The sequence below is a fragment of the Hylobates moloch genome, unplaced genomic scaffold (genome assembly GCF_009828535.3).
Source record: "Hylobates moloch isolate HMO894 unplaced genomic scaffold, HMol_V3 SCAFFOLD_1, whole genome shotgun sequence".
NCBI lineage: Eukaryota > Metazoa > Chordata > Mammalia > Primates > Hylobatidae > Hylobates > Hylobates moloch.
Window position 1 is genome coordinate 41,354,071 of NW_026652276.1, and position 16,766 is coordinate 41,370,836.

General features: G+C 45.2%; 1 non-coding gene and 1 pseudogene across 1 annotated transcript; both read right to left on the reverse strand.

The window, feature by feature from the left end:
- Positions 1-5,041: 5,041 nt before the first annotated feature.
- Positions 5,042-7,362, reverse strand: LOC116814113 (protein bicaudal D homolog 2-like; annotated as a pseudogene).
- A 7,442-nt stretch (positions 7,363-14,804) lies between these two features.
- On the reverse strand, positions 14,805-14,912 carry LOC116809758 (U6 spliceosomal RNA). Its single transcript, XR_004369943.1, has one exon. It is a non-coding gene; the product is annotated as a U6 spliceosomal RNA (small nuclear RNA).
- Between the last annotated feature and the right edge of the window lie 1,854 nt (positions 14,913-16,766).

A 16,766-nucleotide genomic window follows, 5' to 3' on the forward strand; every position in this document is an offset into this window, starting at 1 on the left:
TGACTACTGGGTATCTACCCAGAGGAAGTCATTATATGAAAAAGATGTGTACAGCAGCATGATTTGCAATTGCAAAAATACGGAACCAGCCTAAATGCCCATCAACCAATGAGTGGATAAAGAAAATGTGGTATATCAGGCACATGTTCTCAGGACCTGAGGGCTGTGTCACAAAAAAAGGTATGTATACACCAGGGAATGCTACTCAGCCATAAAAAGGAACAAAATATGGTATTCACAGTAACCTGGATGGAGCTGCAGACCATTAATTCTAAGTAAAGTAACTCAGGAATGGAGAACCAAATATTGTATGTTTTCATTTGTAAGTGGGAGCTAAGCTATGAGGACGGAAAGGCATAAGAATAATATAATGGACTTGGGGAAGGGTGGGAGGGAGGTGAGGGATAAAAGACTACACACTGGGTACAGTGTACACTGCTTGAATGACGGGGTGCACCAAAATTTCAGAAATTACCACTAAATAACACCTATGTAACCAAAAACTACCTGTTCCCCCAAAACTATTGAAAGAAAAACAGAAGGGGAAGAAAAATCTTCAATGGCTTCAGATCCTGCTTTTGGGGAGAAAATGGAAAAAAAAAAAATCCTCCGATGACTTCCATGTCAGTTTTACCAAAGCATTTACAGTCACCTTTAAAAAGGTCTACAATATCACCTGTGCCACTCCACTTTCCTGACCACGTGACTACTTTTCCCCCACATGCAGCGCTGTAGCCTCACCAAGTATAGTCCATCCTCTTAGATACCTACATTCCCCTCCCGTCATTCAAGAGTTCATTTATTTCAGTGAAGTATCCTCTGACTGCATTACTTAAAATTGCAATACCTTCCGTTGTCAACTCTACATCCTTTGCTTCCCCCGACCCCTACTTGTAAGAGTTTTTACTGGGGTGGGGTGCAGTGGCTCTTTCCTGTAATTCCAGCGCTTTGGGAGGCCAAGGCAGACTGATTGCTTAAGTCCAGGAGTTCAAGACCAGCCTGGGCAACATGGCGAAACCCCGTCTCTACTAAAACTACAAAAAATACTAGCCAGGCGTGGTGGCGCATGCCTGTAATCCCAGCTACTCGGCAGGCTGAGGCAGGAGAATTGCTTGAACCTAGGTGGTGGAGGTTGCAGTGAGCTGAGATCGTGCCGTTGCACTCCAGCCTGGGCAACGAGCAAAACTCCGTCTCAAAAAAAAAAAAAAGAAAAAAGAAAAATTAGCTGGGTGTGGTGGCATGCACTTCTAGTCTCAGCTACTTGGTGGCGCTGAGGTGGGACGATCGCTTGAGCCTGGGAGGCGGAGGTTGCAGTGAGCTGGGACCATGCTACTGCATTCCAGCCTGGGTGACACAGTGAGACCCCATCTCCAAAAAAAAGTTCACTGCCCAGATGCAGTGGCTCATGCCTGTAATCCCAACACTTTGGGAACCCAAAACATTGCTTGAGCCCAGGAGTTCGAAACCAGATTGGGCAATATAGGAAGATCTTGTCTGCAAAAAGTTAAAAAATAGTCAAGTGTGGTGGCATGCTTCTGTAGTCCCAGCTACTTGGGACTTGAATTCATGGGCTCAAGCAATTCACCTGCGGGTAGTGGCTCACACCTGTAATCTCAATACTTTGGGATGCCAAGGCAGGCAGATTGCTTGAGTCCAGGAGTTCAAGACCTGACTGGGCAACATGGTGAAATCTGGAGTTGGCCTGGAAGCCCATGCACCTCCCTTGTACCTTGCCCTAGGCAGCTCTTCCACCTGGCTGTTCTTGAGTTGTATCCTTTATAATAAGCAGAAGTAAACTGCTTTCCTGAGTCCTGTGAGCTTTTCTACCAAATTACTGAACCCAAAGAGGAAGTCATGGGAACTGCAAACCTCCAATTTATTGCCAGTCAGCTCTCAGCTGTCATTTGTAAATTCTCCCAATACTTTGAAGAGTTGACCCCTTTGGACCGCCCTTTTCCTTTCTCAGGGATCTTAGCCCGTCAAGTCATCACTGCCTTGGTAACTGCTTGGGGTTTTTTAAGTATTTTACATTTTGTCCAGGTTTTCTAGTTATTTTTAGTGAGAGGGTTTGTTGGAATAAGTGATCCTGCCATAGCTAGAAGCAGAATTCCCAGGCATACAATACTGAAGGAAGAAAAGTGAGCATAAAAAGGGTCCCTTGGGCTTTGTTAACAAAGACCAACCAAATCAAAACCAGTCTACAGCCCTACCACCCTGAATGCACCTGAACTCAGAAGCTAAGCAAGCTCAGGCCTGGTTAGTCCTTGGGTGGGATTCCTACCGGGTGCTGTAAGCTTTTGACCCCAGACTCACTCTTGCCGAGTACAGTGACTTGCACCTATAGTCCTAGCTACTCAGGAGGATCGCGTGAGCCCAAGAATTGGAGTCCAGCTTAGGTAACATAGTGGGAACCCATCTCTAAAAACAAAAACTTGGTGGTCTATCCTAAATAGCAAGACTCTGGTTTTTCCTTTTGTATGTCAATTGGCAACTAAGACATTCGTAAATCTACATCCCACCATAAGCTTTATTTTCTTGAATCTTGTGAATCTTCTTCACTCTACTTGCTAGGTTTATAAATTTGGCAAATGCCAACCATGGAATAACTTCCACTACATCGCCTTCATAGAGCATTTTTTTTTCCAAGCTCACCCACCCCCGGCCATAAGCACTTTGGATTTTAGTTTCTAGAAGATTTCTCCTTGTGTGTCTCACATCTCTCTGAAAACCCCTGTGTTCCTTTTTTTTTTTTTCCTCCCTAACTCACCACCTCCCTGGGTCAAACCCCTGTGTTTCTAATCCCTGGACCTTAATTAATGGCATTGTGTAGATTCATACTTATATACATGTTGCCTTAAATTTTTCTTTTCTTGGGAATTTGAAAGTATCCGTAGCTTATATTATTTCTTGAGAACTGATGTTTTCAACGTTGATATTTTGATAATTTTAAAATCAGCCTTCTTTAGGTGTAATTTACATACATTAAGTTTACCCATCTTAAGCGCATGGTACAATATTTTGACAGATGAACATGTAGCCACCACCGCAAATAATATTCAGTTACAACATTTTCTTAGCATATGGCTGATTAAAAAGAAGAAAGAACATCTCCACAATGCCCATACGTTTCCTCACTCCTTTTCCTTTCCTTTCTTTTCTGTTTTCTTTTCTCTTCTTTCTTTCCCTTTTTCTTTCTTTCTTTCTTTCTTTCTTTCTTTCTTTCTTTCTTTCTTTCTTTCTTTCTTTCTTTTCTTTCTTTCTTTCTTTTCTTTCTCTTTCATCTCCTCCCTTTCTTTTTTCCTTCCTTCCTTCCTTCTCTCCCTCCCTCCTTCTCTTTCTTTCTTCCCTTGCTTGAACCCAGGAGGCAGAGGTTGCAGTGAGCTGAGATCGCACCATTGCACTCTAGCCTGGGCAACAAGAGCAAAACTCGGTCTCAAAAAAGAAAAAAGAAAATCCCATTACTTTCTGGTTCTCTCTCTATGCATTTGCACCTGCCCATATGTACACATTGTAAAACTCTGTGAATGAGACTGCTGTAATTATTGTTCTGCCTCCCTTTTTACACTTAACAAATACAAGTATTTGTGTAAAAAGTCTGACAGATTGTATTTTCCAGAAACGTCCACAACAATATCTCCCACTTCACATGCTCTTTGGAACTAGTAACTGCTTCAAATAATGGACTATGGGAGACATCATTCTAGGTCATAAAAGGTCATGCAACTTCCATCTGGTCTTCACAGAACACCTGCTCTCTGGCAACTCCCTGTTGGAGGGCTACCTTTTGGAATCCAGTCACCATGCTGTGAGAAGCCTGTCACACAGAAAGACTACATGTAAGTAACCTTTGGAAAGCCCTGATCTTCAAGTCATCTCAAGTCAGATGCTAATGACTCCAAGCCTCTGTCATTTGAGTTACTTCCCTTATTGAACCACAGAATCTGTGAGCATAATAACATGGTTATTGTTTTGTGCCACTGAACTTTAGCATATAGCAACATATAACTGAAATAAGTTCTTGGGATTGGAACTGCTGAATCAAAAAATATGTTCATCGTGGCCAGGCACGGTGGCTCACACCTATAATCCTAGCACTTTGGGAGACTGAGGTGGATGGAATGCCTGAGCTCAGGAGTTCAAGACCAGCCTGGGCAACATGGTGAAACCCTATTAGCCGGGCGTGGTGGCAGGCGCCTATAGTCCCAGCTCCTTGCGAGGCTGAGGCACGAGAATAGCTTGAACCCAGGAGGCGGAGGCTGCAGTGAGCTGAGATCGTCCCACTATACTCCAGCCTGGGCAACAGAGCAAGAGTCTGTCTCCAAAAAAAAAAAAATTTTTTTTTCATTTATAATTCTGACCCAGTGCCAGTTGCTTCTCATCAATCATTGATTCAAAAATAAATAAGAAATCTGGCTGGGCATGGTGGCTTACATCTGTAATCCCACCTTTGGGAGGCTGAGGTGGGCTGATCACATGAGGTCAGGAATTTGAGACCAGCCTGGCCAACATGGCGAAACCCCGTCTTTACTAAAAATACAACAAATTAGTCAGGCGTGGTGGCACACACCTGTAATTCCAGCTACGCGGGAGGCTGAGACACAAGAATTGCTTGAACCCGGGAGGTGTAAGTTGCAGTGAGCCAAGATTGCACTACTGCACTCCAGCCTGGGTGACAGAGTGAGACTTTGTCTCAAAATAAATAAATAAATAAATAAAGGCTGGGTGCGGTGGCTCACGCCTGTAGTTCCAGCACTTTGGGAGGCCGAGGCAGGTGGATCACCTGAGGTCAAGAGTTCAAGACCAGCCAGTCTCTACTAAAAATACAAAAATTAGAATGGTGTTATTGCACATGCCTGTAATCCCAGCTAGTTGGGAGGCTGAGGCAGGAGAATTGCTTGAACCTGGGAGGTGGAGGTTGCAGTGAGCCAAGACTGCGCCATTGCACTCCATCCTGGGCAGCAGAGTGAGACGCCACCTCGAAATAATAATAAGTAAAATTAAAAATAAAAAATAAATAGAAAATCTGAATAGACCTATAACAAGAAATTGAATTTGTAATACAAAAATTTTGCACAAAGAAAAACTCAGGCCTAGATGCCTTCTCTGGTGAATTCTCTGGTCAAAGCCCTAATCTCCACAGTCTAGAGCTACATGCTACAGAGCACACAGCTCTGCCTAGTGCTGACACCAGACCAACACAGAGGGAGCTGGGCAGGCAGCAACAGGCCCATGAGCATGGACCACAGCATCTGAGACTGTCAGTGCATGAGGAATTAAGGAAGCAAATATAGTATCAAAATACCAAAAGTGCACAGGTTGATCAGATAAAAAAAGAACATTATAATGAAGAGCCCCGTGGTGGGCATTTCTAGAGGGCTTTTCGCAAGCCTGGCAGCCAGGGAAGGATCTTTAGCCTGTACAGAGGCCTTTCCACGCAGCAGCTTTCGACATGCTCAACATTAAAGCTTTTTTTTTACTCTATTGCCCAGGCTGAGTGCAGTGGCATGATGATGACTCACTGCAATCTTGATTTTCAGGGCTCAAGTGATCCTCCCACCTCAGCCTCTCAAAAAGCTGGGACCACAGGACCAAGAAGCCTCCCAAGAAGCATGCCACCATGTCCTGCTACTTTTTTGTAGAGATATGGTCTCAGTCTCGCTATGTTGCCCAGGCTGTTCTCCAACTCCTGAGCTCAAGCCATCCACCTGCCTCGGCCTTACAAAGTGTTGGGATTACAGGCGTGAGCCATCACTCTGGCCAACATTAAAGCTTTTTTTCCCTCCCATTAGAAACTCGGGGAATGGGCCAGGCACGGTGGCTTACACCTATAATGTGGAACACCTGGTTGGTCAGCCCAGTGCCCTTGGCCCTGTCACTGGCGCAGGCGCAGGCATAACATAAGCTTGGGGTGGCCAGCTTGGCCTTGGGGGCAGCTTTGGTGGGGTCACACCAGGTCTGTGTGGTCCAGCTTGAGCAGCTCCAGCCACTGGGTCAGTGCCAGCTTCTGCAGGATGACCATGCGCAGCAGTGAGTTCAGTGCCTTCTCATCCTCTGCAGCTGACAGCTGCTGCTGCATCTCCTCCAGCTGTGATGTACTCATTTCACCTGGTGGCAAACTGGCGCACAGTGAGGAGAAGGTGGCTGCGTCCTCCTCAGAGGTGAGCACCTGGAGCTCATTGCAGAGCTTCATCCTGGTCTTGGTAACCATGGTCTTCTCCTTCTCATACTTGCCCTTCAGCTTGGAGAGGGCCATCTTGGCTGCCTGCTGGCTGGCCTGCAGCACAGTGCGCAGCGTGGTGAGCTGCTCTCACTTGGTGCTGAGCAGCGACTTCAACTTGAGGATCTCTTCCATGAGGGCCTCCTTGAACTTGTCCGTGGTTGAGCCCAGCTCTTGCAAGGTGATGCGCCGCCACAACAGCTCCATTATGTGGTTCACAGCTGCCTGCAGGTGCTTGATCTGGTGGCAGATGATACGAATCAGGTGGTAGATATTCATGGGTTCCCAGCATGGGTCACCCAGGGGCGATGGCAGCGAGGAGCTACATGAAGGGCTGATGTCCCTGGTCTCGCTGTGTGCTTGGCCTGCCTCTGCAGCCAGCAGCGCCTTGGGTAGGAGGAAGGAGGAGTTGCCCGTGGGGCTGGTGCAGCTGGCCCCGCCCTGGCCCTCAGGTAGTAGTCCCCCATGACAGAGCTGGGCCTCCAGTTGTTTCACATGCATATGTGATGGTAGGGGTTGGCCAGCTCCTCACTGAAGATCACCAGCTCATCCTGGGCCACACTCAGGCTGACCCTGCGTCTCACCGGCAATGTTGCTCACTTTCAGCAACTTCTCCAGCTGGGCCAGCGCTGGCAGCTGGCCTTCTCTATCAGGGAGACCTCCGCAGTGAGTGCCTGGACTTTGGCCTTGTATAGGCCCTCTCCTCAGCGTGCTGGGTCTCGCGGGCCTCATGCCTGCTGCGCAGTGCCCTGAGCTGCTCTTGGAGCTCGCCAGCCTTGGCAATGGTACAGCCACATGGTACCTGCAGGCCAGGATCTTGCCCGTTGATTTCCACCTCGTGGTAGTCACCATCCGTGATGTCGCAGTCCCTCTCGTTGTCCTGGGCTATCTGCGACACCTTGCAGGTTCAAAATGGGTTATAAAGCAGTGGAGACAACTTGTAACATCAACAACGCATTTGGCCCAGGAACTGCTAATGAACATACAGTGCAGTAGTGGTTCAAGAAGTTTTTCAAAGGAGATGAGAGTCCTGAACATGAGGAGCATAGTGGCCAGCCATGGAGAGTTAACAACGACCAGTTGAGAGCAATCATCGAAGCTGATCCTCTTACAACTACACGAGAAGTTGCTGAAGAATTCGACATCGACCATTCTTTGGTCACTTGGTATTTGAAGCCAATTGGAAAGGTGAAAAAACTCAGTAAGTGGGTGCCTCATGAGCTGACCACAAATCTAAAAAATCACTGTTTTGAAGTGTTGTCTTTTCTTATTCTACGCAACAACAATGAATCATTTCTCAATTGGATTGTGATGTGTGATTAAAAGTGGATTTTATATGACAACTGGCAACAACCAGCTCAGTGGTTGGACTGACAAGAAGCTCCAAAGCACTTCCTAAAGCCAAACTTGCACCAAAAAAAAAGGTCATGGTCACTGTTTGGTGGTCTACTGCTGGTCTGATCCACTACAGCTTTTTGAATCCCAGCAAAACCATTACATCTGAGAAGAATGCTTAGCAAATCAATGAGTTGCTCTGAGAATGCAATGCCTGCAGTTGGCATTGGTCAACAGAAAGGACGCAATTCTCCATGACAATGCCTCACTGCACGTCTCACCCCACCACTTCAAAATTTGAATGAACTGGGCTACGAAGTTTTGCCTCATCTGCCATATTCACCTGGCCTCTCGCCAACTGACTATCACTTCTGCAAGCATCTCAACAACTTTTTGCAGGGAAAATACTTCCACAACCAGTAGGACACAGAAAATGGTTTCCACGAGTTTGTCAAATACCAAAACATGGATTTTTACACTACGGGAATAAACAAACTTATTTCTCATTGGCAAAATGTGTTGATTGTAATGGTTCCTATTTTGATTAATAAAGATGTATTTGAGCCTAGTTACAATGATTTAAAATTCAGGGTCTAAAACTGCAATTACTTTTGCACCAACTTAATAGAATGAGTTTGGAAATATTCCCTCTGACTTTATTTGTTGGAATAGTTTGAGTAGGATTGGTATTAGTTCTTCTGTAAATGTTTGGTAAAATTCATAAATAAAGCCATTGGGTCCTGGACTTTTCTTTGTAGGGAGACTTTTTTATTATGGCTTTGATCTCATTACTTGTTATTGGTCTGTTCAGATTTTGTATTTCTTCATGGTTCAGTCTTGGTAGGTTGGATGTGTCTAGAAATTTATCCATTTCTTCTAGGTTTTCCAATTTACTGGCATGTAGTTGCTCATGGTAGCCCCTAATCATCCTTTGAATTTCTGCACTATTAATTCTAATTTCTCCTTTTTCATGTCTGATTTTATTTATTTGGATTTTCCTTCTTTTTTCTTAGTCTGGCTAAAGGTTTGTCAATTTTTTTTTTAACTTTCCCAAACAACTTTTGTTTCCATTGATCTTTGGTATTGTTTTCTTCATTTCAATTTCATTTATTTCTGCTCTGGTCTTTATTTTTTTTTCTTCTACTAATTTTGGGTTTGGTTTGGCCTCGCTTTTGTAATCTTTTTTTTTTGTTTGTTTGTTTTGAGAAAGTCTATCACCCAGGCTGGAGTGCAGTGGCACCATCTTGGCTCACTGCAACCTCCACTTCCTAGGCTCAAGTGATCCTCTCACCTCAGCCTCCCAAGGAGCTGGGACAAAAGGCATGTGCCACCACGCTGGGCTCATATTTGTAGTTTTTGTAGAGATAGGGTTTCACCATGTTGGCCAGGCTGGTCTCAAACTACCGGCCTCAAGTGATCTGCCCGTGTCGGCCTCCCAAAGTGCTCGGATTACGGGCATGAACCACTGCACCTAATTCTTTTTTTCTTTTTTTTTTTTTTTTCTGAGACAGAGTCTCACTCTGTCACCCAGGCTGGCATGCAGTGGTGCGATCTCGGCTCACTGCAAGCTCCGCCTCCCGGGTTCACGCTATTCCCCTTCTCAGTCTCCTGAATAGCTGGGACTACAGGCGCCTGCCACCAAGCCCGGCTAATTTTTTGTGTTTTTTAGTAGAGACAGGGCTTCACCGTGTTAGCCAGGATGGTCTTGATCTCTTGACCTCATGATCCACCTGCCTCGGCCTCCCAAAGTGCGGGGATTACAGGCATAAGCCACTGTGCCTGGCCCTTTTTTTTTTTTTCTTTTGAGACGGAGTCTTGCTGTTACCCAGGCTGGAGTACAGTGGCGCAATCATAAGTGACTGCAGCCTCAAACTCCTGAGATCAAGCAATCTTACAGCCTTGTCCTCCTGAGTAGCTGGGACCACAGGTGCATACCACCATACCTGGCTATTTTTTTAAGAAATGGGGTCTTGCTGTGTTGTCCAGTCTGGTCTTGAACTCCTGAGCTCAAGCAATTTTCCCGCCCTAGCTTCCCAAGTACCCGGGATTACAAGAGTGCACCATTTGTCCTAAAGATGGAATTTGTAATAAAAAAGGAAGCAGAAGTTAAAGATTTGGGAAATTCTCAGCCTGGCCAAGTTATAAAAATGAAAAAGTATGTTTAGGAGACAACACCAAGGATATGGCCAAAGCAACCATGTGATAAGAAAATTAGTATGACTTAGAGGAAGCCAGGTGCCATTCATCAAAACAGTGGACGATTGATCCTAGACATTTCAGTGGTCTTCAGGTACCCTGCCTATCACAGGCCCAGAATGCCAGGGCCTTGAGGGCAGAACAATTTCAAATGATGGTTTCCCCAAAGTTGTATGTTGAAATCTTAACTGCCCATCACTAAATTGTGGGGCCTTTTGGGAAGTGATTAAGTCATGAGGATTTCACCCTCATGAATGGGATTAATGCCCTTAGAAGAGTCATAAGTGACCATTTTTGCCACTTCCACTAAGTGAGAACACACAGGAAGTACGTCCATGACAATGGGCTCTCAGCAGAGACTAGATCTGCTGGCTGGCATCTTGATCGTGGAATTCCTAGCCTCCAGAACTGCAAGCAACAAATTTCTGCTGTGTATTAAGTTACTAAGTCTAAGGCATTTCATTATAGCAGCAGGAATGGACTAAGACAGTATCTGTTAGTGACAAATTTAGTTTTTGTTTGTTTGAGTAGGAATGTCTTTATTATTTTCATGTTTGAAATACAGGTTTGCAGGATATAGAATTCTTTTCTTTTTTTTTTTTTTTTTTTTGAGATGGAGTCTTTCTTTGTCACCCAGGCTATAGTGCAGTGGCGGGATCTCGGCTCACTGCAAGCTCCGCCTCCCGGGTTCACGCCATTCTCCTGCCTCAGCCTCCCAAGTAGCTGGGACTACAGGCGCCCGCCACTACGCCTGGCTAATTTTTGTATTTTTTTTTAGTAGAGACGGGGTTTCACTGTGTTAGCCAGGATGGTCTCAATCTCCTGACCTCGTGATCAGCCCGCCTCGGCCTCCCAAAGTGCTGGGATTACAGGCGTGAGCCGCTGCGCTCGGCCTTGCAGGATATAGAATTCTTGTTTGGCATTCTGTTTCTTTCAGCATTTTGAATACATCATCCCATTCATTGCTTTCTGGCCTCCATCATTTCTGATGATAAACCAGCTTTAAATATTATTGAGGATCCCTTGTACATGATGAGTCACTTCTTTATTGCTGCTTTCATGAGTTTCCCTTTGTGTTTGGTTTTTGACTTTTTGATTATAATGGAATATAGGTGTGGACCTCTTTGAATGTATCCTGCTTGAGTTGGTTTATCTTCTTAGGTGTGCACGTTAATGTTTTTCATCAAATTTAGGAAGTTTTAACTATTATTTCTTCTAGTATTCTTTCTGCCCATTTCTCTCTCTCCTTCCGAGACTTCAAATGTGAATGTTTGTATCCTTAATGGTGTTCCACAGGTCTCTGAGACTCTCATCTTTCTTCATTCTTTTATCTTTCTATTCATCAGACTGGATAATCTCAATTGATATAGCTTCTCATTAACCAATTCTCTCTTCTGCCAGCTTAAAATCTGATGTTGAGCCCCTCCAGTGAATTATTTTAGTTATTGCAATTTTCAACCTGGAAATTTCTTTTCTTTTTTTTTTTGAAATAGAATCTCGCTCTTGTCACCCAAGCTGGAGTGCACTGGCGCGATCTTGGCTCATTGCAACCTCTGCGTCCCAGGTTCGATTCTCTTACCTCAGCTTCCTAAGTAACTGAGATTATAGGTGCCTGCCACCATACCTGGCTAATTTTTGTATTTTTAGTAGAGATGGGGTTTTGCCATGTTGGCCAGGCTGGTCTTGAACTCCTGACCTCAGATGATCTGCCCACCTCGGCCTCCCAAAGTGCTGGAATTACAGGCGTGAGCCACCACACCCAGCCTCAACCTGGAAATTTCTATTTGGTTCTTTTTGCAATTTCTCTTTAATGCTTATTCTATGTTTGGTGAAACATCATTATCTTTCTTTCAGTTCTTTAGACTGTTTCTTTTAGTTCTTGGAACACATTTGGAATAGCTGATGTAAAATTTTGTCTGGCTGGGCATGGTTAAATTTTCTGTCAGTTGGTCCTGAGGCTATACAAAATAAGATTGTTTTAGGGCAATCAGATAAGCTCTCTGGTCTTATGAGCACGTCTTGAGTTGAAAGTTTAGAGACCTGAACTTGTTATCTTCATTCCATAGGTGCTCTTGTGTACTTCGCTGCAACCATTCCAAGTCCTTGTAGTCATCATTACTGCAATAATGGCCAAGTGCAGCAGCCACTTGATCCCCCAAAGCACTTACTTCATTAAGTGTGTCATTGATAATTTGATTAATTATGTGGTATTTCACACCATGAATTCCTAGCATGCCACTTCCCACTGGCAAAAAACTCAGCAGTGCATTTAAATTCAAACCAAACCACAAATACCCTCTTTGAGAGTCTTTTTTATGGACCAGTCCTGGTACCAATTCTTTCTAGTCAGGAGACAGGAGAAACCTACTTATAACAAGGAGATCTAATAGAAAGTATTTAAAAACACGTACCGGATAACTGGAAGGGCAAAGAGGGGATACTGACATATTACAGAGGTAGTAACTGCAAGCTGCAGCGACCATCTCTATGGCTGGTGGTGAAAAAGGGAAAGCATTAGGATTATTCAAATTTTAAGCTTGGAGAGAGTCCAAAGATGTGGAATTTAACTTAGGGAGGAGCCCTTTCTTGGCTGATACTGGAGCCTTGAACTCAGAATGAACCTCACAGAGCTGGGAATAGACTTTTTGGTTTCTTTGAGACGGAGTCTCGCTCTGTCACCAGGCTGGAGTGCAGTGGCACGATCTCAGCTCACTGCAACCTCCGCCTCCAGGTTCAAGCAATTCTCCTGCCTCAGCCTCTTGAGTAGCTGGGATTACAGGTGCCCGCCAACATGACTGGCTAATTTTTGTATTTTTAGTAGAGACGGGGTTTCGCCATGTTGGCCAGGCTGCTCTCGATCTCTTGACCTCATGATTAGCCCTCCTCGGCCTCCCAAAGTGCTGGGATTACAGGCATGAGCCACCGTGCCTGGCCAGGAATAGATTTTTCAGAGAGAAATTCTGGCTGACTGGTGCTGGTATTTGAGTGACAATGAGATTGACTGTGGTAGTGTGGACAAACTGCAAACTGGAACCAAGTGCCACTGCCAGGGTGAAGAACCATTGCTGTAGTGACACTGACAGGAAAAAGAAGCAAAAAGGAGCAAGCCCTTCTTCCTCTTTCATCATTCTAGTCTTCCTCTAGAATCCCCTGTAGGAAGTCTAATTGGTAACCAGATGGCATAAGAAATCCAGTCTGCAGAGTTTCAGCCCCAGCATCGCAGAAGACAAAATGGTGTGTTTGAAGCTGAGAGATAATAGCTTAATAATCGATGGCTTAATAATACTTGCTTTTATTCCCTCTATGATGATACATTCAGGTTTTCTCCTTCTTAAGTCTACTTTGGCTGTTTGTTTTGCTATTTTTCTCCATATTTCTAAATGACCATTTAGAATTGAACCCAGCAATCAGTAAAAATAAACAGGTTTTTATATTACCTGAAAAAAGTCTAGGGATGTAGGTTGTCCAGGGATGGAATGCTGAACTTTAATGCCAGGAACTCAGGCTCTATTTTGTTGCACTGCAGTTCTCAGCAAATGATTCTTCATCATGTCTACTTCCCAGCTAGCAGGAAGAGGGAAGGGAAAAGACATACCTCTCCATTTTTTTTTTTTTTTTTTTTTTTTTTTGAGACAGAGTCTTGCTCTGTCTCCAGGCTGGAGCGCAGTGGCACGATCTCGGCTCACTGCAACCTCCAACTCCCTGGTTCAAGTGATTCTCCTGTGTCAGCCTCTTGAGTAGCTGGGATTACAGGCATGTGCCACCATGCTCAGCTAATTTTTGTATTTTTAGTAGAGATGGGTTTTCACCATGTTGGCCTGGATGGTCGCTATCTCCTGACCTCGTGTTCCACCAGCCTTGGCCTCCCAAAGTGCTGAGATTACAGGCGTGAGCCACCATGCCCGGTCTACATGACCTCTCCTTTTAAGGGCACTAGATGTGGCCCATCCCAGTCTATTTTTTTTTTTTTTTTTTGAGACAGAGTCTTGCTCTGTCACCCAGGCTGGAGTGCAATGGCACGATCTTGGCTCACTGTAATCTCTGCCTCCCGGGTTCAAGCGATTCTCCTGCCTCAGCCTCCCGAGTAGCTGGGATTACAGGTGCCAGCCACCCCAGCCACCATGCCCGGCTAATTTTTGTACTTTTAGTTTCGCCATGTTGGCCAGGCTGGTCTCAAACTTCTGACCTCAGGTGATCTACCTGCCTCGGCCTCCCAAAGTGCTGGGCATGAGCCACCATGCCCAGCCTTTTTTTTTAAGAGACAAGGTCTTTCTCTGTCACTCAGGCTGGAGTTCAGTAGTGTGATCATAGCTCACTGCAGCCTTGAATTCCTGGGCTCAAGCAATCCTCCCTCCTCAGCCTCCCAAGTAGCTCACTTGACTTTATTACTTTTTTTGTAGAGATGGGGGTCTCTGTTGCCCAGGCTGGTCTTGAACTCCTGGCTTCAGGCAATTCTTGCCTTGGCCTCCGAAAGTGCTGGGGTTGCACGTGTGAGACACTGTGCCTGGCTTTATTTTAATTTTAATTTTTATTATTTATTTATTTTTTGAGACAATGTTTCGCTTTTGTTGCCCAGGCTGGAGTGCAATGGCGCGATCTCGGCTCACTGCAACCTCCGCCTCCCGGGTTCAAGCGATTCTCCTGCCTCAGCCTCCTGAGTAGCTGAGATTACAGGCATGTGCCACCACGCCCGGCTAATTTTGTGTTTTTAGTAGAGACGGGGTTTCTCCGTATTAGTCAGGCTGGTCTGGAACTCCCGACCTCAGGTGATCCTCCCGCCTCGGCCTCCCAAAGTGCTGGGATTACAGGCATGAGCCACTGCGCCCGACCATTATTTTTATATTTTTTATTAAATTTTTATTATACTTTAAGTTCTAGGGTACATGTGCACTGCATGTTTGTTACATATGTATACATGTGCCATGTTGGTGTGCTGCACCCATTAACTCGTCATTTATGTTGGGTATATCTCCTAATGCTTTCCCTCCCCACTCCCCCCACCCCACAACAGGCCCCAGTGTGTGATGTTCCCCTTCCTGTGTCCAAGTGTTCTCATAAAAATATGGAACGCTTCACGAATTTGCGTGTCATCCTTGTGCAGGGGCCATGCTAATCTTCTCTGTATCGTTCCAATTTTTAGTATATGTGCTGCCGAAGCGAGCACTTTTTTATTATTATTTATATATATTTTTTGAGACACAGTCTCGCCGTCGCCCAGGCTGGAGTGCACTGGTGCGACCTCAGCCCACTGCAAGCTCCGCCTGCCGGGTTCACGCCATTCTCCTGCCTCAGCCTCCCGAGTAGCTGGGACTACAGGCGCCCACTACCACACCTGGCTAATTTTTTTTTTTTGTATTTTTAGTGGAGACAGGGTTTCACCGTGTTAGCCAGGATGGTCTCGATCTCCTGACCTCGTGATCTGCCCGCCTCTGCCTCCCAGAGTGTTGGGATTACAGGCGTGAGCCACTGCGCCTGGCTGTTATTTTTAATACGGTGCTTTTTTACTCTTACCTGTCTGGTATCCCCCAGCCCATTATCACCCTCTCCTCACCTTTTTCCAACTTTTGCAGATGGTGAAACTTCTGTTGTCTGCTGAATTTGTGCAGGGGCACTCACCTGCCAGCACAAGGGGAAGGGATGGCCTAAGACATTCAATAAACTTGTTTTCAGCTCCACCATACACCCACTCTCAGAAGAAACTAGCATCCCTGACTCCCAAGACCTTGCGGAGTTTGGCAGTTCCAATCAACTTTTTTGGGTTGTTGTTAGCAACCTGCGACACCACAGGGGCTTAGCAGAACAGAGAAAGCTAAAAGCAAGCTGGTTGTTGATCATATCTGCTTGCCTTCTTCCAACAACAGTTGGATATTTTTCATCTGCCATTAACTCTTCTCTCTTGTTCTTAGAAGTTGATAATATTTATACTATTACAAAGAATTTTGTGAGATTCACTGAATACTTGACCAGTCACACAAAGCATGATTATCATTCACTACTGGGCTATGAGGATTTCAGCTACTATCTTGCTTCTCCTTTTTTATAGTTGCTAAAGCAGGCATCATAATGATGGCTGCTGGCACTTAAATTACCTTCCACCAGTTCCTATCAAACACAAAAACCTGTATTTAGGGCTGGGCACGGTGGCTCACACTTGTAATCCCAGCCCTTTGGGAGGCTGAGGCGGGTGGATCACCTGAGCTTGGGAGTTCGAGACCAGCCTGAACAACATGGAGAAACCCCGTCTCTACTAAAAATACAAACAAAATTAGCTGAGCGTGGTGGCATACGCCTGTAATCCTAGCTACTTTAAGTAGAACTTCTCAACTGCCCCATGTAGTTGAGACTGTCATTTGATCACTGGCTAAAATGATACCATTTTTCCCCCCCCCCGAGATGGAGTCTCGCTACATTGCCCAGGCTGGAAGGCAGTGGCTATTCTCACATATGATCATAGCTCACTATATCCTCGAACTCCTGGACTCAAGCAATCCTTTATCTCAGCCTCCCCAGTAGCTGAGATTATAGGTGTGTGCCACTGTGCCCAGCAATGATATCATTTAATCAAATTAGATTGCCATTCTCATTTTACAGGTTCAGGAAACAAGATTCAGACGCTAAATTATCTGCCCAGTCACACAGCTAATAGTTGGAGACAGAGCTTTCTCCATTAGACTGTAGGTATGCACTGTTTTGTTCAGATATTAGGGGCTTGCAAACCGTATTTTATAAGCAAGTGCAATTTGTCTTTCATGGTATCCTAATAATTTACAGATTATATCCTTGAGACTGGACTCTCCAATTTGCCAGTCCCTCCCACATCCTTTTGTTTTGCATTCGGCCTACTCTTCCTTTCCTATCTCCTCCTATGGGCTTGAATCTTGGGGTCCAGTGCTGTTCATTACCATAGTCTTAAAGCTCAGGAGAAGGCCTGACAGTGTATGTTTCACATTTGCTGACTGCCAGCTTCTCATCCTGTCTTGGTCACGTCAAGCAATACTAACCACAGGACACAAATAGC